We start from the raw sequence: 27,509 nt of genomic DNA on the forward strand, positions 1-27,509 counted from the left end.
TACCATCGCAGTGTTCTATTGTGTCACTACATCGTAGTACCGCATCGTACCTTCGTACCATCGCAGTGTTCTATTGTGTCACCACACCGTAGTACCGCATCGTACCTTCGTACCATCGCAGTGTTCTATTGTGTCACCACATCGTAGTACCGCATCGTACTTTCGTACCATCGCACTGTTCTATTGTGTCACTGCACCGTAGTACCGCATCGTACTTTCGTACAATCGCACTGTTCTATTGTGTCACTGCACCATAGTACCGCATCGTACCTTCGTACCATCGCACTGTTCTATTGTGTCAGCACATCGTAGTACCGCATCGTACTTTCGTACCATCGCACTGTTCTATTGTGTCACTGCATCGTAGTACCGCATCGTATCTTCGTACAATCTCAGTGTTCTATTGTGTCAGTACATTGTAGTACCGCATCGTACCTTCGTATCGTCCTAGTTTTCTATGGTGTCACTGCACCGTAGTACCGCACTAGTTGGTACTACCAACCTGTCTATGTTATCATATGTCTCTAACACGTTAATAAGAAGGCAGGTGGTTTGGACAAAGAAGAATGCGAAAACGGGAGGGCTTCCGAACACCTATTTATTCACTATTTATTCACTTCTGAAAACAATTGACAAAAATAATAAATCTCTTTGTTTTAACACCAAATGTTCATACAATAACTAAATATATAAAATACATCTCTTAGTGAAAGTATCTTGGCATTAAATTAATTACTCTCAATTGTACAATGACTCGGTGTTACTAATTATCTCTGGAATGCCTTATATTATTTATGAAATAATTATCAAATAAATATATAAAATAGTGTAACAAAATATCAGGAAATCCATAATGTATAATATCTTTTGCACTCTTACTCAAAAATGAAGTACACGCAAAAATCTCTGGAAGCTTTCATACTCTTGTTGCTTACAAAAAAAACCTCAATTGAAAGTTCACTTTTCTAACGAAAATAATTGCAAAGTACTCGGAAATATCATAAGATATTCTATAAAATACCAAAATAGCGAAAGAATTAACGCTTTTTACTTGACTCCAAAATGTAAACAAACACTGGAACTAGTGTGACACTGCCAGCCGGCCTAATGCCGAGATTTGGACTAGTCTATTTTACTCGAGGGGAATGTAAATGTAAATGTACTAAAAAAGGAAAGCCTAACAAACGCTAAATAAAGCGAAAACGATAAACATTACAAATATTGGAAAGAAATTGAAAATAAAGTGACTTGGGCGCTAATAAATGTACATTTAAGAAAACATCCCTACGCTAGAATATAATGGACTGTTCCAAGTGTCAACAGTTGTCAAAATCCTACACAAAATTACATGAAATAATACATGAAAAGCTACTCTAAGCATTAATAAACAATATAAAGTACAACTAATTCCCTGAAGAGTAAACTTCCCATACATTTGACAATTTCTCTCTCTCTCTCGCTCGCTCGACTCTTTCTGTTGGAACGCATGTGATCGAGGAAATACGGGCGGAAATACAATGAGTTAAAAAATACTATCTACCCGAAACAATCGATATAGTTAGAATTAATTGATGATTCTCTGTCGACAAAAGAAAAAATATAATGACTTTCGACCGAGAAGTACAAAAAGACAACTTAAATAGAAAATGTATTACAAAATTATAAATCGAATATTTTCTTCAAAAAATTAATTCAATCCAGCAGGCAATAGCAGAAATCGGTATTCGGTATACATGCAAAAGGCTCATATATAAACATAATTTCAGCAGGATATTTTTAAGTGTTATAAGCCCTTTGATTAGGTAACAGAGTGTGATACATCAATAAGGTGATATACTCCATGGTGAAATTGCAAATTTCCACAAATTCTTTAACATCATATTAAATCTATATCATTCAGTTTATGTGTCAGTCCGCTATCGAACATGTTAGCCCGAACAGCCGTCATCTGTCGGGGACCACTGGACTTGACCACCCATCTCATTCCTTGTCGGGCTGTGACACGTCAGGTTAACGCACAGCATCTTAGCTATGCATACGATTGCTTGGAGCGACTTAACTCGGTTGTGTCAGCTCGCTCCTTCACGCCGGGAGAACATGGCCTTTGCCAGGTAGGTACAATTAATGTTAAGCACTTCGGACCTAAACTAACCATTTCAACGATTAGACACCAGGGACCGAGAGCTCTAACCTATTTAAACCATGAAAATCTTTTGGAGAACCTTAACACCTTAAATGTTTAATCAACATTGATTTGATAATCGTATTGATAAAGATATTCAAGAACTCCGTGCTCAACTGTGAAAATACTGCGTTTTGTGTGTGTGTGTGTGTGTGTGTGTGTGTGTGCGTGCGTGTGTGTGTGTGTGCGTGCGTGCGCGTGTGCACATACTCCTAGTCAAAATGTAGAGATACCATCAAAATCAGGTAATATCCTGCCACATCTTTAACAGTACCATAACAGCATAACAGTTGTCAACTTAATGTGGGAGGAAAGCCCGAAGTGATGCAGGTCTCAGACGTTAAACACTTCAGTGAAACCCACGAGCACGGGTATGGTGCTGACAAACCTAGGCACATAATCGGGGCGAACCAGGATTTGAACCCATAATCATAGGTTTCTGGCGTGCCCTATGGACGAACTCTGCACAGCGAATCGCGGCGCCTGAGACGACTGGGCCACCCGGGTCCCCAAATACTGTTATAGACATGTATTATCATTTTCACATTACGTATATCCATGTACACATGTATTATCAAATACAGTAAACTACGGTTATAACGAACTCGAAGGGACCACTAATTTTAGTTCGTAATAACCGTAGTTCGTTATAAGCATATATACGACATTTATACAACAAATGGTCGGGACTTAATAACCGTTCGTTATAACCGTAGTTTTCTGTACATATATTTTCATTCATTGTTCATAAGGTTTTTTTCAGTTTTCATCTTTTCTTGTACACGTGTACAGGAATGCTGTGCAATGAATAAATCCAAGTCGATCACTCCAGTAAAAACCCTCGCTCCTACAGCTGTAGGAGTGTGGGTAGACTAACTGTCGGCCTGTGGCCATTTGCATGCAAAAAGAGATAGATTTTTATATATACTGATTGTAAAAGACTGTAGATCGTGCAAAAAGAAAACGTCATGCTTGTTTGAGTAATCTGGTTCCTACCACGTTTAGCTACATGTATATCCAGCCATATTGGTTTCACACATGGGCTGGGCTCCCTGGTGTGATATAACCACAATGGTATACTCCATAACGTCATGTATACATATGGATATGTATATGGAAATGGCCGATTAACTAACCACATGAAGTTAGTTATTTGTTACAGCGAATAAAGCCCAACCTCTTGTAACAAAATGTGCTATTGTATGTGTGGTATTCCTCTGTTAATCAATCAGTACATGTGTTTTCACAAAAGGATATCAAAGGATATACGCAGACATGCACACATAACCTATCCACCAGTGTTGAAAAACACACACGAAAAAATGGTGATCTGTTGATCTGTAAAGCAAGCCTCTAAATTAACGTAGACTCTATGAGTTGAAATTATTTCATAAAAAAAGTTAAATGGCTTTTGACATATGATCGGAAGGGACATGTAGCAACTTAAGTTATGTCTTCAATTTCCATCTGCCACACCAAGCGTGAATAAGCGTTAAACATGTGTTGATAACCTCACTGACGCAATGAGTCACTGGTTTAATGGTTTGGGTGTGAGCCGTATGCACAAGCTATGTACCGATAACACTAATCTTTCTAGATCTACTTGATCCAAGATCACCGTTACTACTGTATATTACTAAATCACAGTAAACTGGCTCTGTAGCTCACCTGAAATATGAAGTAAAAATTTGATAACACTAAAACCTTATTTTGGTTCAGATATCTTTATAGCTACTATGGTTAGGATTATCATTAAACCGTCCGCATGTTATCGGAAATGAGTGGGCCACTGTAACTTGATAATATTAGTTATGGTGTCTTGAGTTGCCGTATACGGTGTCATGTTAGGTTAGCAGAAAAATATTGGGCGAGACGTATACGGCAACTAAAGAAACCATAACTAATTTATTATACCGAAAAGTTTACTTAATTTGGTGTCTTTATCGCACATGAAACGGTATAAACGACAGGACCAGTACATATGTTTCCGATACAACGCTTTCATGTAAACATAAACGTTAATAATGGAATACACTAAATGTGAAGGTTTAAACAAATATATTATAGGTAAAATGGATAGCATTTTCATAAAAATGCCAGCATGTTATCTGAAATGTGAGGGCAACTGTAACTTGATAGCAGTCTCACTTCCCCTTACGACCTGCTGCTATCTATTCTTTTGCTATGTGACGTCATTGGCGTCACGTTTCTTATTTGTGACGTCATCCTATATTATGTTCTATGACATTGCTATTTGTAAATCAGTTACCTCAGTTGTAAGCTTTTTTTTCTATACTTTTTATTAATAAAGTCACGAACGTGGTTTCTTTGAAAATAAATGTCTTTGCACATCACAATTAATGGTATTAAGACACAAAACAATGTCGAATGACGAATTTCTGTACTAGAAATGTCATGTGAAATGTATGAGGTAGGTGTTGGAAAATCCAAGATGGCTGTTACTGACAGTATACGGTCTCATATCAGGTCAGTATCAACCATCTTAGATTTTTACTTACGGTATACGGGCTCATGTAGGGTCAGTACTTCTGCTCTCTGATTGGTCAATTGGGCGCCAGCATATCGGCAGATATATATTTATTTACATACCTCCTACTCTGCTGGTGAATGTTTGTTGCTCATCGTTTTGTGTTTTTTGCTAAAATGAAGCAATAATGACCACATGAATTATTTATGATGGTATTATATCTTTAGCCTCCATGACCTTAGGCCCATTTTTTAATAGTTCGTGTAGATAGGTAGAGTATCGTAGTTACTTACTTAAATTGGGAATTTAAGTCCCTTATCAATATCTATCAATCATCTGATAAGTTATTTTGTGCTTTCATGGAATTTAGAAAAGCGTTCGCACAGTATGGAGATCTGGGTTATGGCTAAAAATGATTCAAAGTTACATAAGTTGGAAATGTTTTAGGTTAATTTACAACATGTATCAGAATATTATGTCCTGTGTCATGTATGATAATGTCATAACATCTTTTTTCATATGTAATGCCGGAGTTCGCCAAGGTGATAATTTGTCTCCTTTTCTGTTTGCGCTTTATATTAACGTTTTGGAATGCTTTCTGAGAGAAAATGAGGTCAAAGGTTTGGATTTTGTGAATAATTATATCGAGAGTCATCTTTGTGTTCAGTACAATAACCCTCTCCTGCCTCTATCTTGTCGATTGTATGCATGAAACCACCATCACACAAGTAACTGCAGCCTTGGCGTGGGAAGAAATTTCGAATGTGATGCACAAAACTTCTGCAAATTACATATGTCAATCAAAATATAGCTACAAGCAACATAATGTTTTGTCATTTATATATTGCTTCTGTTCCGTAGTGGAATGTATTCTGCAATAAATGTTATCGTATCTGATCTATCCTGTCTTATTCCAAGAACATACATAATAACAGTGGACGAAAGGGTGTTTCAAATGTGGTTTGTAATTTTAAGCCAGGTAATGAACATTGTTTGCAAATGGTTAAATATTACCATAGTAAAGTAGAGTACACACGCAGAAGGATACCAGGGCCCGCTTGCACAAAGCGACCTTAGCGCTAAGATGACTTTGTGCAAGTGGGCCCAGGTGATTTATGTACTATTAACATCAAGTACAATTACGCAAACAAAATGTTCAGATATGAACAAAATATCACTTTGTTATTTTACTTTGCTATATCTTAAAATATAAACGAATGTTTTCTTTCCTATCTGTTATTGGTTAATGTTAATTAACTGTTAAACTACTTAGTGATATGTGTGAACCGTGTGGACCGTGTTGGTCAAACAATGGGGGAAATCCTTGTGTGCGTGTGTGTGTGTGTGTGTGTGTGTGTGTGCGTGCGTGCGTGCGTGTGTGTGTGTGTGTGTGTGTGTGTGTGTGTGTGTGTGTTTGTTTGTGTGTGTGTGTGTGTGTGTGTGTGCGTCATCACATGTTTCGATCGCTCGATCAGCCCATTTCATTTGTATTTTTCTAACAAATAAACTGTTTATTTACTTATGCACCATCAAAGAATCTATTCATTTACACAATTAGCACAACAATTTTGACGTTTTGGTATTTTCCACGAAACTAACTATTCGGTTTTTTATCCCCCCCCCCCCCCCCGCCGGCATATAATGCGTGGGATATAGTCGACGCCACGTCCGTCCGTCCTTAATCGTTTCGTTCCCGGAGCGTAACTAAAAAATCCGGTTTGTATTTTTCAACGAAAACTGGCAGATATATCTTCGTGCATTTCTAAAATTTTAAGCCAATATTTTAAACAACCTGGGTGGTCAGGCTCGCTGACTTGGTTGATGCATGTCATCGATCCCAATTGCGTGGAGCGATGTTCATGATGTAAGTCACTGGATAGTCTGGTCCAGACTCGATTATTTACAGACCGCCGTCATATAGTTGGAATATTGGTGGGTGCGGCGTTAAACAGCAAACAAACAAACAAAAACGTCCTTGCTCAGAGATATAAGTTAAAGAACCGCCACCATCTCCGGCAACACGATCACTGAGTGTATACAATCTAAATAACAAAATTTTAAAAGTAAATTTCCAAATCTATTTACACAACTATCACATGAATATATGTAACTGATAGGTACGGGCTGATCTAGAAAAATATCTCTGATCGATTCACTGTGCACAGAAATAGGGGGCTGATTTCTACAACAAACTCGGGCGTTAAACTCCACACATAACTGAATGTGACAGTCTGCAACAATGCTAGGGTTTTCATACAATCACTGCTCTAAACGTTCTATTAAGATAGGTTCCCTTGTAACACTATAATATCTAACAACAGACGATCTTAACTTACTATTTTGATACAAACATCGTTATCCAAATTAGTTTGTATAACTGTGCAAAAACCATCGATAGCCAGCTAAATACAGACACAAACTCCACCATGACATCGACCATATTTAGATATTTTGATGGCAGATGAAAAAACACATATCCAGGTAACAAACTGTTTGGTAATTCGTAAGAAAAAAATCGAAGACTGGCACTTGCGAACGGATGCCTGGAGGTCAATGGTCTCGTCTTTAATGTGCTGCCTGTTCCGTCTCATGTTGGTTTCATACTGTTATCAGTTTATCTTGCTTGAAATACCCTGTAATCCTCTTCTCTGGAGTTCCTTTAGGCGCTCACGTTGGCGAAAGGTGAGATCGTCGGAGACGCCAAAACCGACCTTCAGGCCTGGCTTTTAAAGTCGCCACTTTATCATCAGACTCCCGATGTTTCACTATTAAGGGTCATGGTTTACTCGGATTGTCACGATGGATTCCTAGGCCGTGAGCACGGATAACGTCAGATGTCTTCCACGTTCTAGAAGAAATATGATCGTTTCTTTAGATAATAAGGGTGTTTCTTCTGGCGTTTCATGCACTCCATAGAAAATAACATTGTCTCTACGGCTGAACGCGTCAAGCCTATCGAGTTCATCTTCGATGTCTGACATCTTATTCTGTATCCTGTCGACCTTTTCCGTCAGAGCATCTATCTCATCATATATCATACTGTGTGTCTGTTGGGGAGTGTTCTAGTCCGACTAAATAGTGGCTAGTTGACTTTCAATCTGTCCACACTTGGCTGATAGTGTCTGAACGTGACTGAACTAATTTGACTCTGTTTTGACAGTTCGAAGCTCAAATGTTACTGCGCGAATCTCTTCGAGGACAGTGTTTTGAACATCCTCGAGAGCAGGTGTGCCAGGGTTAGCTTCTATATTGCAAGAGCAAAATAGCAAATCTGATACAACAGCGGCTGGCATATAGTGTCCCCAGAACCAACATAAACCTGGTGCACGGAAAAGTGCCCCGTCGTTGACACAAAGGATGACGTGATGACTTCACGTAAAAAACAGCTTGAAAAATGGTTTCTGCTGGTATTAAATTAGTGAAATCTAATTCATTTTCCAGAATGTTGATAAATGAAGCTGGTGCCTGAATCGTCAGTAGAAATGAAAACAAAAAGCATCTCCGTGGCATATCCGATCCTTATATGTACTGCGAGTATGTGACATTGACGCGCTTGATATGCAGGGTTCTCCTCCGGGGACAGAACGATCTGATCCTGGCCCTGTACATCTCGATCGATACTATGCTTCTTTACTTCACAATATGTACGTCACCAGGTTACAAATTCGCATATTAACTACACAAAAATGAAGTCTTATTCATTTCCATACTGATGAAGGGCACGTCACTATCTTTCACATTATGACAAAAAGTCTGAAGAGAGACATTTCAGTGTCAATAAAGTCTTAGTGTTTTTGCCGATCCCTGTGAAACAACATCCTTACCGGATGAATCCAATCAAGCTTGAAGCTCTGAAGAAGAAGCTTCAATACATGCTGGACAATGACATTATTGAAAAAAGTCATCGTCACTAGTTCACCTTGTGTCGAAGCCTGATGGTAGCTACGTATGGTGTACGTTGATGATGTCTTTAATCATTCCACGGAGTGGGACGACACCCGAAGAGAACCCGTGCCTTCTTCGAGAGACTCACTGAAGTCAAGTTGACTGTAAAATTAGTGACATGTGAATTTGCACTGACACATGTATACTTTAAAGGTCTTGTCACAGGCCAAGGTCAGGTACAGCCTGTACAAGCAAAGGTGGAAGTTCCACAAAACAATAAGATCTTACACGGTTTCTTGGTATGGCTGGTTACTACCGTAAATTTGGTAAAACTTTCTCACATGTGGTAACCCCTCTCACTATTTTGCTGCGCAAAATGGTGAAATTTGTTTTGGCCAGCAATTGTCAGGCTGCTTTTGTGAAAACTAAAGCCATTCTCATGAATTCTCCTGTTCTCCAAGCACAAAACTTGGATGCAGTAGATGCAGTAGATGCTAGTAACATTGGTGTTTGAGCTGTCCTTTTGCAGGAAGATGCATCATGATTTGATCATCCTGATCACTGATCAAAATCCACTAATCTTTCTTCATAAAATGAAAAACAGAAACCAACGTCTTATGAGCTGGAGTCTGTCTTTGATTTAGACATCAAGCGTATCAAAGGCAAAGACAACATCTCTTTTTATGCATTCTCGCGAGTTAGTTGAGCTCTGACTGCAAAAATGATTTGCATTTTGATAACAGATTTTCATAATTAAGAGGTATAATGTCTATTATTTTTTAAGGTATTTAGCAGTTTTTGTACTTGTATCAGCAAAGAAAGTTCTCTGTATGTTCAAACTTTTACACAGAGTAATTATTTGTTAAACATTGTATTACATTCTTTCTGTTGAGATTCAGTATTAGGTCATTGCATTGCATTTGAACAGTGATTAGGGTCAGGAATGTAATACTATTTAATGTAAGCAGTGGTGAGGAAATTATTATATTTAGATGCTCAAACTATCTGTAAACTTCCTGAACAGCATGGATGGATGTCAAGACCAGCTATCTTGTGAACCCTTGTGTTCAGCCAAGGACTTTCTCGGAAGCTTAAAGACTGTTGTGACGAGCTGATTATTATTCTTGTCATTGTCAACATGTGTACAATGTTCGAAGCCCATTTCTGGTGTCCCCCGCCGTGATATTGCTGGAATATTGCTAAAAGCGGCGTAAAACCATACTCACTCACTCACCCTTGTCATTGTCATTTCCACTGCTCTCACATTTGATACTGCCACCGAAAACTACCGCTTGTGTACTGACATTGTAATTGCTGTGCAGTAATTTGTATTGATTTCTAAACCTAGTTAATTTTGTAATACATTTGTTGTCGATATACATCTGGCAGCCTCCATTTCCTCATCACAACGCAATTGTTGAACTAATAGCAAACTGGAACCTTATCAACTCCTCTAAAGAGAATGCCCTGCCGGCAAGACCTTTACGTTCTGGGTCTTCCTCCTGCAGCTTAACTAACTGCTCCATATCCAGAGCTGGATGTTCTCCTACGATGTTTTAGACAAGGAAAGAGAATGACCCATAAAAGTGCCTGCCAAGTCATAAGTGGAATCATTCTCAGAAGAACTTTGATTACCCTTAGCACGAGTAACATTTCACAAAGGTAACAAAATACCTGGAATTTCCTTTTCAAGATGTTCAGTACTTTCCGGAGTGCTAGTCTCAAAACAAACAACAGGATCAGCCAAACATCCCCCCCTGCCAAATCAAGTCGACACCTTTAACGAGTAGAGTTTCTACAATCCCCACCTTGACCAAGGGTCGATGATGACTCCTCAGAAAGTGACGAATACCATCCAAAATGGCCTTCCCCTTGTAATTTAACTAACTGCTCCCTATCCAGAACCCCCACCTTGACCAACCCAGACACAAAATCTGTCTTCAAATTCACAAAATGGAGAGGTGTACTGGTAAAACCATATAAACCTTCTAATTAAACCTCAGAGTTCGCTGATGACTTCTCAGAAAGTGGCAAAATACCAACCAAGAGTTTGAAGTGCACCATTATCCCTAAAAACGCTTAACATTGAAACTGTCACATTTAGCTGACACGAAACCTTTACTAACAAAAGGTAAGTACTCCACAACAACAGACTTTGATGAAGGGACTACAACAGCTAACTCCTCATTAGCCGAACTATAGAAAAGGCTATGACCTGACATTTCAAAGAGCAATCGGGGAAGAATGACTGTCTTGGAAGCAAATGATGTGATATGCCCTTGCTTGCGTCAATATCTACAAGTAGACTCTGACGAAAATCCAGATGTATCTTCAGAACCAACTGGAGTAGGACTTGACATTTTGTCAACAAACTCAGAACCAAACTTGTGAGAACTGGATCTAGGAGGCGATGAACTATCCTTTCCTGATTTGTAAGCCTGCAAACTCCTGCCTGTAAACCCTAACTGCTAAAAGCTAATCCTAAAACTAAAACTATGTTAGTGAATAGGCGAAAAGCCGAATTAGCAGCCTTGTGTAACTGATACACTTAATTCTGCTCGTCAAGATGTATCTGAATGTCCGTTGACACACACACTGCTTCTGATTCTCCACAAAACTAACTTCCTCAAACTATCAAAATCACCATTGACCTCCTTTGGTGTATTACCTATCAAACTGTTTCCTTCTCCCTAGCAAATTCAACAAAAGTAGAACCATCCTTTTTTTAAACTGACCTACACTTTTGCCTGTTTGCTTCAGGAACCAATCAATAAGCCTTCAAAAGTTCAGCTTTAACAACCTGATAACCGGAACTCTGATCAATCAAGGCAGAACAAACACTGCAAACACGAAAACGTCGGTTTTTTTCGTATATGGTCATTGGACGGAAAAACGACGTTATTTGGACGCTTTCAAACCATCATTTTTTCCGTCCAAATAACGTCGTTATTTGACATCGGAATTTACTGGGAGAGAACGATACCATCAAGCTCCTCCCTTTCTTGATTGACATTGTCAATCAAGCAACAGCGTCTACCGGTATTCCCACTTCTCAGATTTCATTGGTGAGTTCTCGCGTGTTAGATTACAGTCCCGAGTTTGACGCTGTACTCGAAGCGCTTAGCGGAAGTACTGAAATCAATCGTTCTGCGCATGCGGATTGCTTAATGCCTTGTCCAAATTTTCCGTTCTGTGAATGCGCGATTTCGCGTATTTTTCCCACTATGTCACTACTATTTGACAATGATTCATAAACACAGTCTCGTGAAAAGTTCGGAATCGTACAATGTCGCTTTAATTTATGGCACGTACTTGATCGGCACGCGATTCCCCTTAACTAATACAATGATAACGGTAATAATTTTAGTCAAAATAATAAGGAAAGCGCAAGGCTCAGGAACGTCTGATGATAGGATAAGGATTTATACTTTCGAAAGTTATGTAATCGTCAAATACGCAAACGAATATCAACCGGCTTTTAAAACTTATTTTTGTAGAAGGTGATCTTGGTGTATATTACCAGATATTATATGCATATACATTTTTCCGATATTGCTTATTTTATTTATTTATTGTTTATTAGGTTCGTCCGCCTAATTGACGGGATTCCACTTCCTCATTTGTACATGACACTTAAGCAGTGTCAAATTCCAAACTGGTGATGTCTATTCAGACTAATGCTTAGTCTCTAAAACTGTATAGTTTTGAAAGAAACAAGTAACTCCATTTAAATTGAAAAGGAGATATGGGAGATTCCGAGATGAACCTATTTTATGGATATCTAAGCTGCCACCCAAAAAATCCAAACGGGACCCGAAAGCTTATTGTATGCTATATAGTCACATGGAAGTGCACCAGAATTATACATTGTATTCCGGACGATTGTGTTCTTTCATTTACTTTTAAGTCAGGAAAAAAGACTTAAAAGGAGAGTTGTTGAATTAAATTATTAGATGTTGTCTATACACTAATCTGGACGTACTACTCATTGTTCTATTTATGTCATCCTATATATATATCAGATATACATTAACGCATGTTACCGTTCTAAAGTCATATTCTTATATAACCTTATATTGTTCATAGTATCAAAGTTTAATCAACAATATCAAGAGCAGCAATTTAAACTACTGAAACACCCAAACACAAGACTGTTATCAAGCGCTAGTGCAGACGTGATGCATCGTAAAAACTGTATCGTGATGTCTTCAGAAATACAATTTCTTGCAACATTTATACTACGAGATAGTAAGTCTAACGCTTACTCATCGGTGGAACGTAGATAATATCGCTTATACAGATATCACGTATTTGAATGTGAATACTAAAGACAAACACTCATTATTTTTGCAGTGACGATATAACACTTATACACGTTTATTGGTGACTTTCATCAGTTTTGCTATTCATTTTAATAACTTTGTTTTTACATATACAAGTAGCAATACCCGACTAGCCTGTCATACATACTTATGGGGCAGTTTTCAATCTTGTACTGACTTACTCTGGTGTTCCCGAGCGAAGCTTATTGGCTTGGGTGTTATACCTCGTTTTCTGGTAATCCTATTATTACTTCATTTTTATCTAATGACACCCTGTTCTCTGGATCACGGCTCCATGACTATACATAACAATTAAGATGAACATTCAGATCAAGTACATGAATGAGTTTGTTTTGACGCCACAGTCAATCAGAGACCAATGCTGTGCGGTTTGATAACACACTTCTACCAGGTCGAACATCGTGGATCTTTATGTTCTACCTAAGGAGAATTATAGTTCATATGCTAATCCATCTACATGTACGTGAGTGAGTTTGGCTTAACACCGCTTTGAACAGTATTTATATTTCAGTTATACCCTGGCTTGTCAGCTTAAAATGGGACGAAACCCACCATCATAGGTTTCTGGCACGCCCAAGAAACGCAACTCTACACAGCGAATTGCGACGCCTTAGACGACTGAGCCACCAAATAACTGTATAGGTAATTGGCCGCAAATCGCGAGAACGCGACATTGGTCAAGAAAATAGTTGCATATGACTGTATAGGCAATTGAAACAAAAGCACGAGAACGCGAGATGGCGAGATAGCGAGATCACGACATTGGTCAGGTGTCGCAATCGCGCTATTTCGCGTCTTTGAAAATAGTTTCACATAACTGTATGGGCAATTGACACAAAAGTACGAGAATGCGAGATCGCGAGATCGCGAGATCGTGAGATCGTGATATCGCGACATTGGTCAAGTGTCTCGAACTCGCGTTTTCAAACATAGTTATTTATAACTGTGTAGGCAATTGACACGAAAGCATGAGAACGCGAGATCGCGAGATCGCGACATTGCTCAAGTGTCGCAATCTCGCGTTCTCGCGTTTTTGAAAATAGTTGCACATACAGTGACTGTATAGGCAATTGACACAAAAGCATGAAAGCACGAGAACGCGAGATCGCGAGATAGCGACATTGGTCAAGTGTCGCGTTCTCGCGTTCTCGTGTTTTTCAAAATATTTACAATGAATTGTATAGGCAATTGACACGAAAACACGAGAACGCGAGATCCTGACATTGGTCAAGTGTCGCAATCTCGCGTTCTCGCGTTTTTGAAAAAAGTTGCATACTGTGTAGGCAATTGACACAAAGCACGAGAACGCGAGATCGCGACATTGGTCAAGTGTCGCAATCTCGCGTTCTCGTCGTTTTTGAAAATAGTTGCATATGACTAGATTGTCAATGATTGGAAGAAGGTGAGGTTGAAGAATTTCATTCATGTAGCGATTTTCTGTCAAATTTCCCTGAGCCACAACCAAGTCAGATCTCGTGGTGTAGGATATATATATATATATCTATCTATCTATCTATCTATCTATCTATCTATCTATCTATATATCTATATATCTATCTATCTATCTATATCTATATCTATATCTATATATATACATACATACATACATACATATATATAATTTATGATGTAGCTAAGGTACGTGCATGTGTAAAAACTGTATTTTGCTGTCAACCAAAGAAGATCTTCAACACCTTATAATTGTAAACTGTTTTGAAATGTCTCGCCTCATGAACACGTTCCTTATTTCAATATTGTTTTCAGTTCCACACATGGCTGTACACAACATTTATATATTTTACACGTATACGACGGCTACATGGGCAAGCATAACGGTAAACACAAACGTGTGTTTGTTTAACATTTTTGTTCGTTTGAAACGTATTATTTTAAAGGGAAATATAAACATTTAGTCTGGTCGGGTAACTAATTCTGTTTCCTTAATAAAATATTATTTACATCAGACATACACTTATTATTTGGTGTCATGTGACACCAGATGTTGTGATCAATCAATACTCCTGTATAGAAATATGAAACATCAATGCTTGAGAATGCTGGTGAATAACCAATTTCGATTTGCCAACGAAACAAATTCCTGAAAAAGTTTACAATAGCGTGAAAAATATATTCATGGATCAATGATCACCCATTTGAAGCTGTTGATGAATAGATGAAGTTATGACGAAACAGTAAGCTCTAAGAACTCCAGCTGGGACCATGTCAATACATCATGTATGAAATGTATGTACATGTTGAACGCATTGACAGAGAATATTATTATCTTGAACGAATTCTGCAAACGAAGTAGACATTTGGGATTCCATTTATGCACACGAAGATGTTTCATTGATCAAAATATATAACTATGTTTGTTTGAAGGGAACATGTTCTTCACCGACTTTGCTGCAGGCTTCAATGCAGGGTTGGAGTACACAAAAACTATTCAGAGACAATCAATTCAATTAATTAATCAGTGTAACTACCAGTGCAAATGAAGAATGTTTATTATAACATGTCATTGTGTGTATATATGCGAATTCTGATTGGCAAGCGCTGCATGTTTCGATTCAAACCGTAATAAACGCGAGAGTGCGAGATCTCGACACCTGACCAATGCTGCTATCTCGCGTTCTCGTGCTTTTCTGTCAATTGCCTTTTCAGTCATATGCAACTCTTTTCAAAAACGCGAGAACGCGAGATTGCGACACTTGGCCAATGTCGCGATCTCGCGTTTTCGTGCTTTTGTGTCAATTGCTTATACAGTTATACACGAGAACGCGAGATTGTGACACTTGACCAATGTCGCTATCTCGCGATCTTGTGCTTTTGTATCACTTGCTTATACGCGAGAACGCGAGATTGCGAAACTTGACCAATGTCGCGATCTCGCGTTCTAGCGTTTTTCTGCCAATTACCTATTCAGTCAACTAGTGGCTCAGTCGTCTGAGGCTGTGTACGTAGAGCTGCGTCCTTTGTGCGTACCAGAAACCTATGATGGTGGGTTTCGTCCCATTTCAAGCTGACAAGCCAGGGTTTAACTGAAATATAAATACTGTTCAAAGCGGTGTTAAGCCAAACTCACTCACTTATTGTTTTCTAATCGAACTATTTAAGGCATCTGTGTACAATTGCTGTCGAAGGATGCGATTCACATGCATCATGCGTGTTCAATAGGGCTACGTGCACGGAGTAGGAACACACATATTAGCGATATTTCTATTTCTAGGAACTTTGAGGCAATAGAATAATGTAAGGCGGGATGTTTTGTAGTAAGGTCGGAAAGGATGAAAATCTACTAATTACTTTTGTATGGCCTAAAGTAACGACCATGGTGTCGTGTAAAAACATCGGACAATCTCATTTTAGCCAAATGCTACAAATTGGTCTTTGAGAATTTTGTTTTAATGAATAATAATGTGATTATTTCTGTAACTGACGCGAATAGCTGCAATACGGCTGATGTGGCAATATTTACTCTCTCACTGACAGTGATATTTTGTTTCAAGCCTCCGGACACTTTAATGTTTTCACTATCCATGAACATTCATGTACACAATTTCTTTTGTTAAATTATATTTAGCATGCTGAGGGTTTTAATTTTAAGTACATAGAAAAAAGGAAGAGGAATCTACTCTACTCTACATGGGACTTTGTGTATGTAAATTACATAACATTTTCACGCTCAAGTCATACATTTTCTAAATGCTACTTGGAGAATGAAAGAAGCATGACCACTGTGCATAACTACTAGAGTGCACATGCGCCTTGACCTTATGATATTACGCATGCGCACAGACAGCGTCTAAAAAACAAGAACGCGAGATCGCGAGAAAATAAAATGTCGCATTCTCGCGTTCTCGCGATTTTGTGTTTTTGTGACCTAATTTGACAAGTCGAGATTGCGAGATTGCGAGATTTTTCATCATGTCCAAAGGTCGCATTCTCGCGTTGTCGATTTTTGACAAAAAGTGCTATGTATCAAAATTACGCATTCTCGTGTTTTACTGGCATATTTAGCTCGTTTCCAAAGGTCGAGATGGCGAGAATGCGAGATTGCGAGTATGTCCCTTAAGGTATTCCATAATTACCTGTAGGAACATATTGTTTATACTCGTCCATGTTTTTGACAGATAATATAATTTACATGCTCGGTAATAGTGAGGACGGGCATCGTTGTGTGTTTCCGTGCTTTGTCCAGGTGAACAATTGACGTGTCCTTGCATGTGTTTGTGATGGGTGCCACTTGTGTGGCAGAATACGCTCACCTTTTCGCGAACACCCGTTAGATGGCCTGAACCACTTCGGATTATTATCCAACATCAGTCTGATACACCGTGATATAACTGAAATACTGTTCAAAGTGGTGTTTAATGCGATCACCGTAGTGTGTTACTGCAACTGTCCAAATTTTGTGTAGTGATGTTATGTAATATGTAAAATAAAGCATATTCAATTATCCAATTGATAAGAATGTACTTGCGTCAGTGTAGTTTATTAACGCCCAAAACCGTATTTGTTAAACACATATAATAACAGATCATACACACGCAATGGCCTTGAGTATTAGCTTTAATAGGCCATTCCGGAATAAAATAGTTCCCCCAAAAGCGAGGAACATCTGTTTTATATGCTCATTAGATGAGAAGGTCTGTTAAGAACTACCTCAGTAAGTCAACCACAATGACAGAGCGTCGTAATACATTATATTTACATCAAGTACAAGACGTCAAAATGGCCGACACGATAAACGTGACGGGAGATATTTCCGAAGTTGTTAATCAACCTGTGGCGATTTCAAGCCTTGTCATCACTGATCAATTGGCCGATCATTGAAAGGTGATTGTAAAGATGTGTCAAATAGATGCTAAGGTAAATTCATAGATTGCTGTAGATTGTCACGACGATAGTTTGGATTTTTGGGTTGTTTTTTTTTATATCTAGGATGGGTTGTAGTGAGGGTATCCTTGAACGGGCATGCAAGCAAACTCTATGACTTATCCCAAAGTGTGCTAATACGGTCTAAATGATGAGAAACAACGCTTCTGTATGAATTCGTATAAGGGAATTCCGGGTTTTTTCCTCAGGAATGTGGAAGTAGTCAGTGCTTACGTAATTTCAAGAATACAGTCACGTGAAAAACCTCACGTGACCCACCGCTCGTCCTATAGAAAAGCCGTGTATCGTGTAAATCTCACATTACAAAATTAGTTACTGTTATAACCAAATGAAACACAACCCATTATCTGATACAGGTAACTGTGCATAGCGGAGGGATATGTTATCTCAATAAACTTTGTAACATGGTTTGGTTTGAATTCTTGGCGCGTGTCTGAATTCCATTAACATGCATATGTTACATATCCTAAAACTGACTAATCAGCAAATCTCGCTGCGCGCGACAGATACTAGAGCAAAGCATGCCAGAAATACGAAACCTAATGCTTCCGAAAGGAAGCCTTGGGCATCACGTGCGTCGGGGGACCAGCGCCACCTGATTGGCCGTTAACAGTTGTACAAGGCGGAGCAAAAAGCATCGTTTTTCCGTCCATTTTACGCTTGAAAAACTCGACGCTTTTCCGGACACTTTCTAGACGCTAACCAATTAATCAATTTTAATGAATCTTTAGTCGTTTTTTCGTCCAATGACCATATACGGAAAAAACGACGTTTTCGTGTTTGCGGTGAAACTTCCTGAGTTGTTCCCCCTTAACACACCTTGCAAGAACATGGATGGCTGATTTCAAACTGAAAGCCACCTTTCGTGTGTGTGTGTGTGTGCGTCTGTGTGTGTCGTACTGCTAGTTTTGGCGTTTGTGTGTCGGAGTGTGTGTGTGTGTGTGTGTGTGTGTGTGTGTGTGTGTGTGTGTGTGTGTGTGTGTGTGTGTGTGTGTGTGTGTGTCTGAAGGGGGGGGGGGGAGCAGGGTCCGTGTATGCATGCTTATGTGTGCATGTTTGTGTATTCCAGTGTCTGTATGTGAGTTTGGCTTCCTGCTAGTGTTGGGAGGTTTGTGTGTGTGTCTCTGTGTGTGTCTGTGGCGTACCGCTGGTGTTGGTGTGGGTGTGTCTTAGTGTGTGACTGCTTGCGTGTAAGTGTTTTGTACTGCTTGATATATCTGTCCGTCCATCCGTCGCATGTATGTATGTATGTATGTATGTATGTATGTATGTATGTATGTATGTATGTATGTATGTATGTATGTATGTATGTATGTATGTATGTATGTATGTATGTATGTATGTGTCGCTATATCAATCACTGCATTGTTTGGTCCAGACTCGATTTACAGGTCACTGTCATATAATTGTGTTTTGTTAAATGCTGCTTTAACAATAGCAAAAGAAACAAATTTTCTTTTCCATTTTAGACATAGAAGTTGGATGGTTGTTTTTCTTCTAATTGGAACCTTTCTTGCCGTTGTTGTCTGGAAAAAGTCTGCATTCTCCCGTCAGTCAAATCAAACATGGGACGAAAAAGTTGGAAAGATTGTTCAAGGCCTGCCCCCTGCTGGAAATACCCTCACCTATCAGGTAAGACAAGTATCACAACACTAGGCTAACATATAGTTCCCGAAATATAGTTATGTATAAGGTTAAATAAAAATAATTTTTTCAAAGAACCGTTGAGTATGAAGACACCTTGAAATATCTGAACTCCACGAGCTGATATGGTGTTGAATATGGGCTGCTGGAGCTGAGAAAGAGATAAGAATGGGTTGGGGTAAGTTATTTTTATTCAATATGTATTCTTTGGGAAATGTTGTCCGTAGCGCTGGGATCGATGTGCGGGTTTTCCCTTAAACGTGGCAGGATCACATTGTCGTAGGTCCCAACCCTAATTATGTTCCTTGACCCGTGAAGATCCGGGGTAGAATAGGTCTTCAGCAACCCATGCTTGTCGTGGGAGGATCATATGGTCGTGGGTTCGTTTGTCAGCGCTTTAAAGCAGTAAACGTTATAGACATATAGCTTGAGTCTTGGAAGAGTGTGACGTTCAACAACAAACAAACAAAAACTATAGCTTGAAGTTGGCATTATTGATTCTTAACTATGTTTAGATTTTTTCGCCACGCTATATACCTTACTAACATAGATCAGTAGATCAGCGTGATGTGATTTGACAAATGGGTCCACACTCAAACTATGTAAACTGTCAAGAAAAGAAAGTAACTTGAAAATTGGACTTGACCAAAAACGTTATCAAGACGTTAAAAGGTTAACATTATCACCGAAACACTGACAAATTAAGATGCATAACACAATCCGTTGTCGCAGCGGTCGGGTAGCCTTGTGGTTAAAGCGTTCCCTCGTCACGTCGAAGACCCAGGTTCGATTCCCGACGTGGGTACAATGTGTGAAGCCCATTTTTGGTGTCCCCCGCCGTAATATTGCTGGAACATTGCTAAAAGCCGCGTAAAACCATACTCACTCTCACACTCAATCCTTTGTGAGATACGCATTGTGTGGTGCATGAAATACCCTATGTTACCGGTATCAAATATATCACCGTCAAACATGGGTGTATACATTTACTTTGTCAACAACACATTTCTGTACAGTCGTACATTGAGATTTAAAGTGGTAAATTTTATAAACAATTCACTAACAATATTACGCTTTACATATGCAAGGATTATTTGTGTTTTTAAAGTTTATTTCTTTTCTCTTCAGCGAGAACAAAACAAGATATTTCTTGAACAAGACTGCTTGAACGGATTTATAAACAACGATGGACTTATCGAAATACCACCGGATGCCATTCTAAAGGATTTAACACACAAACAAATAACGTGTCTTTATCACGGGTAAATATTCCCCGCCATTTGACTGTATCCTTTATCTCTCACCTGTCTACATCACAGGTACCCCTCCTCTATCACCTGTCTACATCACAGGTAACCCTCCTCTCTCACCTGTCTATATTACAGGTAACCCTCCTCTCTCACTTGTCTACATCACAGGTAACCCTCCTCTCTCACCTGTCTATATTACAGGTAACCCTCCTCTCTCACTTGTCTACATCACAGGTAACCCTCCTCTCTCACCTGTCTATATTACAGGTAACCCTCCTCTCTCACCTGTCTACATCACAGGTAACCCTCCTCTCTCACCTGTCTATATTACAGGTAACCCTCCTCTCTCACCTGTCTATATTACAGGTAACCCTCCTCTCTCACTTGTCTATATCACAGGTAATCCTCCTCTCTCACTTGTCTACATCACAGGTAACCCTCCTCTCTCACCTGTCTACATCACAGGTAACCCTCCTCTCTCACCTGTCTACATCACAGGTAACCCTCCTCTCTCACATGTCTATATCACAGGTAACCCTCCTCTCTCACTTGTCTATATTAAGGTAACCCTCCTCTCTCACGTGTCTACATCACAGGTAACCCTCCTCTCTCACATGTCTATATCACAGGTAACCCCGCTATCTCACATGTCTGCATTACACGTAACCTATCTGTCCTGTCAGTATCACAGGTAACCCTCTTCTCTCACCTATCTGTTTCACAGGGGGTGGTTGATATTTTCCAGCTACAGCTAGAAAAACAGATATCTTTTTATTTCAAAACTATGAGCCTGAATGACTTTTAATTAAAACACTTTGTAACTTTTCAACAGTCTGAAGCATCATTATTTTTTCAAGAATTTAATTATTGCGGTACAAATCCCAGGTACACCATCACACCCCACCCCATCCCCACCAGAATCCCAAATTGTCCGTCCCTAACCTATTTTATTTTATCTTTACTGCAGGTTTGTGGACAATGTTGGTGTGTTGTGTAAAAACATCAACCGCCTGGGTCACCTGAGTGACGGTGGATGGGAAGTGTGCAACGATCGGCAATACAGTCCCTCCAACAAGTGTCTTGTCTACTCTGTCGGGTAAACACTTCACATTTACTATACAACCCTCCAGCAAGTGTCTAGTCTACTCTGTCGGGTAAACACTTCACATTACTATGCAACCCTCAAGCAAGTGTCTAGTCTACTCTGTCAGGTAAACATTTCACATTACCATACAGTCCCTCCAGCAAGTGTCTAGTCTACTCTGTCGGGTAAACACTTCACATTATTATACAGTACCTCCAGCAAGTGTCTGGTCTACTCTGTCGGGTAAATATTTCACATTTACTATACAGTCCCACCAGCAAGTGTCTAGTCTACTCTATCGGGTAAACACTTCACATTACTATACAGTACCTCCTACAAGTGTCTAGTCTACTCTGTCGAGTAAACACTTCACATTACTATACAGCCCCTCCAGCAAGTGTCTAGTCTACTCTGTCGGGTAAACACTTCACATTACTATACAGTCCCTCCTACAAGTGTCTAGTCTACTCTGTCGGGTAAACACTTCCTATTACCATACAGTCATCCAGCAAGTGTCTAGTCTACTCTGTCGGGTAAACACTTCACATTACTATACAGCCCCTCCAGCAAGTGTCTAGTCAACTCTGTCGGGTAAACTCTTCACATTACTATACAGTCCACCAGCACGTGTCTGGTTTACTCTGTCGGGTAAACACCTCACATTTCCTACTCTGTGAATGTTTCCGGGTAATAAATAATTTCTCTGAGAGTGGCCAGACGGTTGTTCTTGACCAAACTACACTGTTTTTTATATCGCCCCCTTTACTAATTTTATGTTGGAAAACCCCCTGATCTCACTTATTGGTCAGCCCTTTACTTGACACGTTTATGCGTGTGTGACAAGTTTATGGCAGCATGCTTTTTGCAAACATATTGGTTACATGCAACTTGGAATAATTCCTGGCAGGCACAGCTGAATGTGGTCGCTATCTAATGAGTTTTTCCAATCCTCATGTGATCCTTAACTTAACTCTATAAGTACATATCATTACACTGTTCTTGACGACGTTAAATCCCAATCCACAACCAACTGCAACACCCTAAAATCCATTTTCTCTATCAGAAATGACAGGAATAAATCTTGACGTGTCAAAATTTCCCCTCTCAGTAAATCCAACTTGTCAGGCAGGTTCAGGTTTATACTAATTCTTAGTCTCTGAAAATATATAATGTTGATAGAAACAAGCAACTTCCTTTAAAATGAACCTAGACTTGCTTTATTTAGAGCTACAGCATTACAGTAAAAGGAACGTGAGACTGTAGTTCAGGTTCTTCAATGACAATTAGAGCGGAATAGACAGAGGGGCACGTTTCACTGGATCCCAGTATTTCACTTGATTCACTTTTAATAGAGGTGTTGATTTTCAAGATAGAGCCACGTCAACTATTGATAGTATATGATGTGTTTGTTATCTTTCAGGATAAACAATGACTTTACTTTTGACGACGAGATTGCGAGGCAGTACGGGTGCGAAGTTCATTCATTTGATCCGAGGTATGTAACTGTTTTGTTTCTTCGTGCTATTTTCAATGTCAGCTTGCGAAAAATCACGATCGGTTGGCTCGATTTCCAGCATGACGTCAGTACGACTGCTTTGTGTGTCACAGTTTCACTGGTTCACATTTCAGCATGAATCAAAAGAGCTACAAGCGGAGTGAGCAAGTATATTTCCATAACATAGGATTGTCGGATGTTAATGTTCATATCCCACCCAACAAGACGGGATGGGAGATGCGTACATTGGCAACAATCAAACAGGAGCTTGGCCACGCAAAGGTGAGACAACTCTCTTCTTAAAACTGCAAATTTAACGGTGTTAATGTTTTTGCTGTCCCTTGTGTATGGTAAGGGACCTAAGTTTGTTGATATTCTGAGGGATTGGCGGTGAGAGAGGAGTAGGGGAAGTAACTCTAACTATTATCAAAATATATTTTGTCAGTTTTGTTGTATTTAGAAAATACATTTTTACGGTTCTTCCTTTCAGAGAATAAAATGTGTTTTTTGACCTACAAAATATTCTTATTAACTTAAATACAACCACATTTACAGTGATACAGCTTGTCATAATTGAAAGCGTCCATTTCAATCAACGTTTGTCAAGACTTTCATTGCCGTCGTGAGGAGGTCAGAGATCATTGGTTCATAATACAATACATTCTGATGAGTATGTGAGTTTTGTTATGATATAACGTCATTTGTGTCGTACATACCCTCATCAACGTCAGTTTCGCGGTTTTGTGACCGGCGTCTCTTCCAGTGGAAAAGCCATACATCGTGTAAACTTCAAATTAAAGAAAATATTAAAAGTTTGTCGTCCAAAGTTGAGACATTTTACAGTAAATATAGAACCTGTTATCCATAATTGTCTCTACTTTGGTCAACACGCGTTTAATATTGTATCCGTCTACTTCTAAGTAATGCCTATCAAACAATGTGTGTGTCGTTCAGTTTAAAAAAAATGATCGTGCGATGAACTTAGGAATCTCGCTGAAGCAACACAAAATTTCTTTACGTTGATCCCACATAAGTAATATTCCTTGTAAAGTCTGGTTTCCGAATTTTATGATAGAGACATTTGCTTGATAAAGCCACATGGTGACTCTATTTCTGCAAGTTTACATGTTTTAACCTCGGTGTTAAAGATTTCCTACATTCAGCTGGTCAATTTACGTGTTGTCCACACCTAACATACCCAGAGCCATTGCTGTACAATAATTACACAAGTTACCCACTTTCTGTATTCATGGTTATCCTAAAGTAGCATCATATAATACCATTTCTTAGGGAATCTATGTGATGGTATATTTAGTAATTTCAACCATTATATGTGAATGAATATAGGCATTGGGAACCTACCACATTCTCCACAGACCATACCACTTGGTGTATTAACCTTTACATCGATATATTTCTTTCAGGCATATAAGAGTATTTTTTCTATTTCTTCAAATGATTTAGCCCCAAAATCTCTGACCCGTAAAGCATCTGATTTATCTTAAGATACCTGGGGAAAAGAATATTCATATTCCTAAATATAGGTCTTTGAAAGGCATTTAGAAGTGATTCACATAAGGAAGATATTCTCCATATATTCTTCCTTCCTAAATATAGCTATTAAAACCTTTTTTGTTTGAACAGCTGCGTGTTAACATGCAGGATCCTGGAAAGATGGTATACACCTGTGTATTTGTAAAACGTATTGTTTCTGGGATTTCTTCATTACGTGAGAGCGTTCAACCATTCTTGAAAACAATTATTTTTGTCTTATCTCTATTTACAGTTAACTTACATTCTTCGCAATAGCTTTCTAATTCATGAATTTGATTCTGCAGATCTTTTTTTATTGGAGTGCAAAATAGTGTCGTCCGCAAACAATAGCAAAAATAATTGTACGATATCCGGGTGTAAATGAATCCCGTTTGTACAGTTGTTTTGAGTCTGAGTGCCTGGTCCGTTCATGGGGAAAGAGAAAATAGAGGGACTTAAAATTCAACCTTGTCTTACTCCAGTGTTGGCTGTTGACAGTTTCTGAGTTAAGATGGACACATACCGTTACATTCTCATATATATTACATAAACGTTTACTCATGGTACAACTTACACTCTGAGTACTAAGGAGACCCCATAACTTCAAAAAGGGTATACAATTTTCCACCGTTTGTCTGTATATATGTCTTCAATAGTTTGCAGTATAAAGATGGTATCGATAGTTCTGTAACCTTCTCTAAAGCCTGCTTGTGTCTCGCTAAATTCATCCAAAGTATCAGCCCAGAAAACTAATCTTTTGTTTATACTGGAGGTAAATATTTCGCTGAATATTCTAAGGAGAGCAATACCTCTGTAGTTGTTTGCATTATTTATATCACCTTGTTTGTGTATTTGGAAAGCAATTGATGTCAATCGACCAGGATGCTGGAAAGTGTCAAGTTTCAGAAATTGTGTTAAATACTAGATCCAGATATGGTAGGAATAAATCTGCTGAATACTTAAACAAATCAGGGATAGTATGATCTATATGACTGCCTTGTTAAATTTAACATTGCTTATGCTATCTAGAATCTCATCCCTAGATATTGGAGAGTCAAATATTTGTAAGTATTCTTTGTAAATTGTCGATTTGGATAATTCTGAGCGTCACTATCTGGTAGCGTGGGATCATAGTGGAACTGACTTCGAATGTCGGGACATAAAAGCAAGTTTCTATATTGATTAATCCAATCCTTAGTATCTATATTGTTTCTTTGAACATCGCTTATATCCATAATGTATGCATATGTGTGCATGTTTTGTATTTCTTTCAGCGACGTGTTGATGTCTTAAAGATGGACATCGAACACTGGGAATGGAAAGTTCTCCCAGAAGCCATTGCGAGCGGCTTCCTGGATGACGTCACCACCCTGGATCTGGAGCTCCACAGCTGGATCATAAAAACTGGATACATTTACGAGCCTCCGGCTGAAGTGTATGTTGGATACTTGAGGACACTGAGACAATTACATGAAATTGGTTTCCGTATTTTTTTGACACACAAAAACCTAGGATCCTGTCAATATAAATCAAAATTCGGCATGATGAGAACCAGTTGTCAGGAGATCGCCATGGTGCAGACGATGAGGAAAGTGGGGTCGTAATTATATAATTGGTGTGGTGTCATTTAATAGTATTATCTACATAGTGTATAAATAGAGGTTATCACGCGAGTGTGTTTGGGGATGGTAAATATCCTGCATTAGGAATAAACATTGTATTTAGCGAGCCTTGGGGAGCTAAATACATAGTGTTTATTCCTAATACAGGATATTTACCATCCCCCAAACACACAAACGTGATAACCTCTTTATCATATAATGTCATTTTTAATTCTGTGCTTGAAAATCGCTTTCCCTCTCTCACAAACATTACCTAAACGTTGCGAGTTTTCTTGAATGCGCGCATTAATATTTATTACGTCACAGGGTAAGTGGTGTGTCAGTCGGACAGTGACAGAAGCCAATATAGTTCCAACTGAAATCTGTTTCTTATACAGTGGCGAAGCAACATATATGCAAAACAACAATTGTTTTTACTCGCATTTCACGGCAATCCATCGGTCTGTCCGCTAGGGTAACTGCTCTTTGTCAAAGGGAAGCTACTCTAACCCTAGTCTATGAGACGTCACGGCCACGTTAAGACGTTGTTGACAGTCGGCCTGTCCTGTCATAACGTTAAGAAGTGCAATCAGATGTACACACAGCAACAAAACGAAACAAGGTAACAATTCAAACATATTTCGGCCAAATCCAACTATTTTAATTTGTGGAGAAGGTTTCAAGCCGCAGAGGTCTACAAGCACAGATATGGCTACTGATCCCGCTTGGCTAGGCCCAGTGCCCTCGCAAAATTGTTTCGAAATTTATATCTCCAAAGTTGCCAAAACTTATAAAATGCCTTAGCTACGTCACAGTTAGACCCTGATTTTAAGTTTTTGAGACTGTTCTTTTGATAATGTTAGCAATTATCTCTGTAGTTTATCCAGATTCCCGATGATTAATTCTGACTCGATTGCCGAATGACAAGGGCGACGCCATGTTTGTTTATAGACACTGAAAGTAGTCCTTACTTGACCTTTGATATTTGTATCTCTATCCGCATATGACCCCAACGGATATCATTTTTATCCGTTGGCTTTATCCTGCCGAGAAACCTACCCATTATATGATAATATTATTTGTCGTCAATACATTTATTGTGGTA

The 27,509-nt window shown here is 39.0% G+C and overlaps 1 pseudogene; it reads left to right on the forward strand.

Moving 5' to 3' along the window:
- The first annotated feature begins 1,925 nt into the window (after nt 1-1,925).
- Nucleotides 1,926-27,509, forward strand: LOC139454035 (probable methyltransferase-like protein 24; annotated as a pseudogene).

Source organism: Haliotis cracherodii, unplaced genomic scaffold (genome assembly GCF_022045235.1).
Source record: "Haliotis cracherodii isolate W230 unplaced genomic scaffold, xgHalCrac1.p SCAF_10, whole genome shotgun sequence".
NCBI lineage: Eukaryota > Metazoa > Mollusca > Gastropoda > Lepetellida > Haliotidae > Haliotis > Haliotis cracherodii.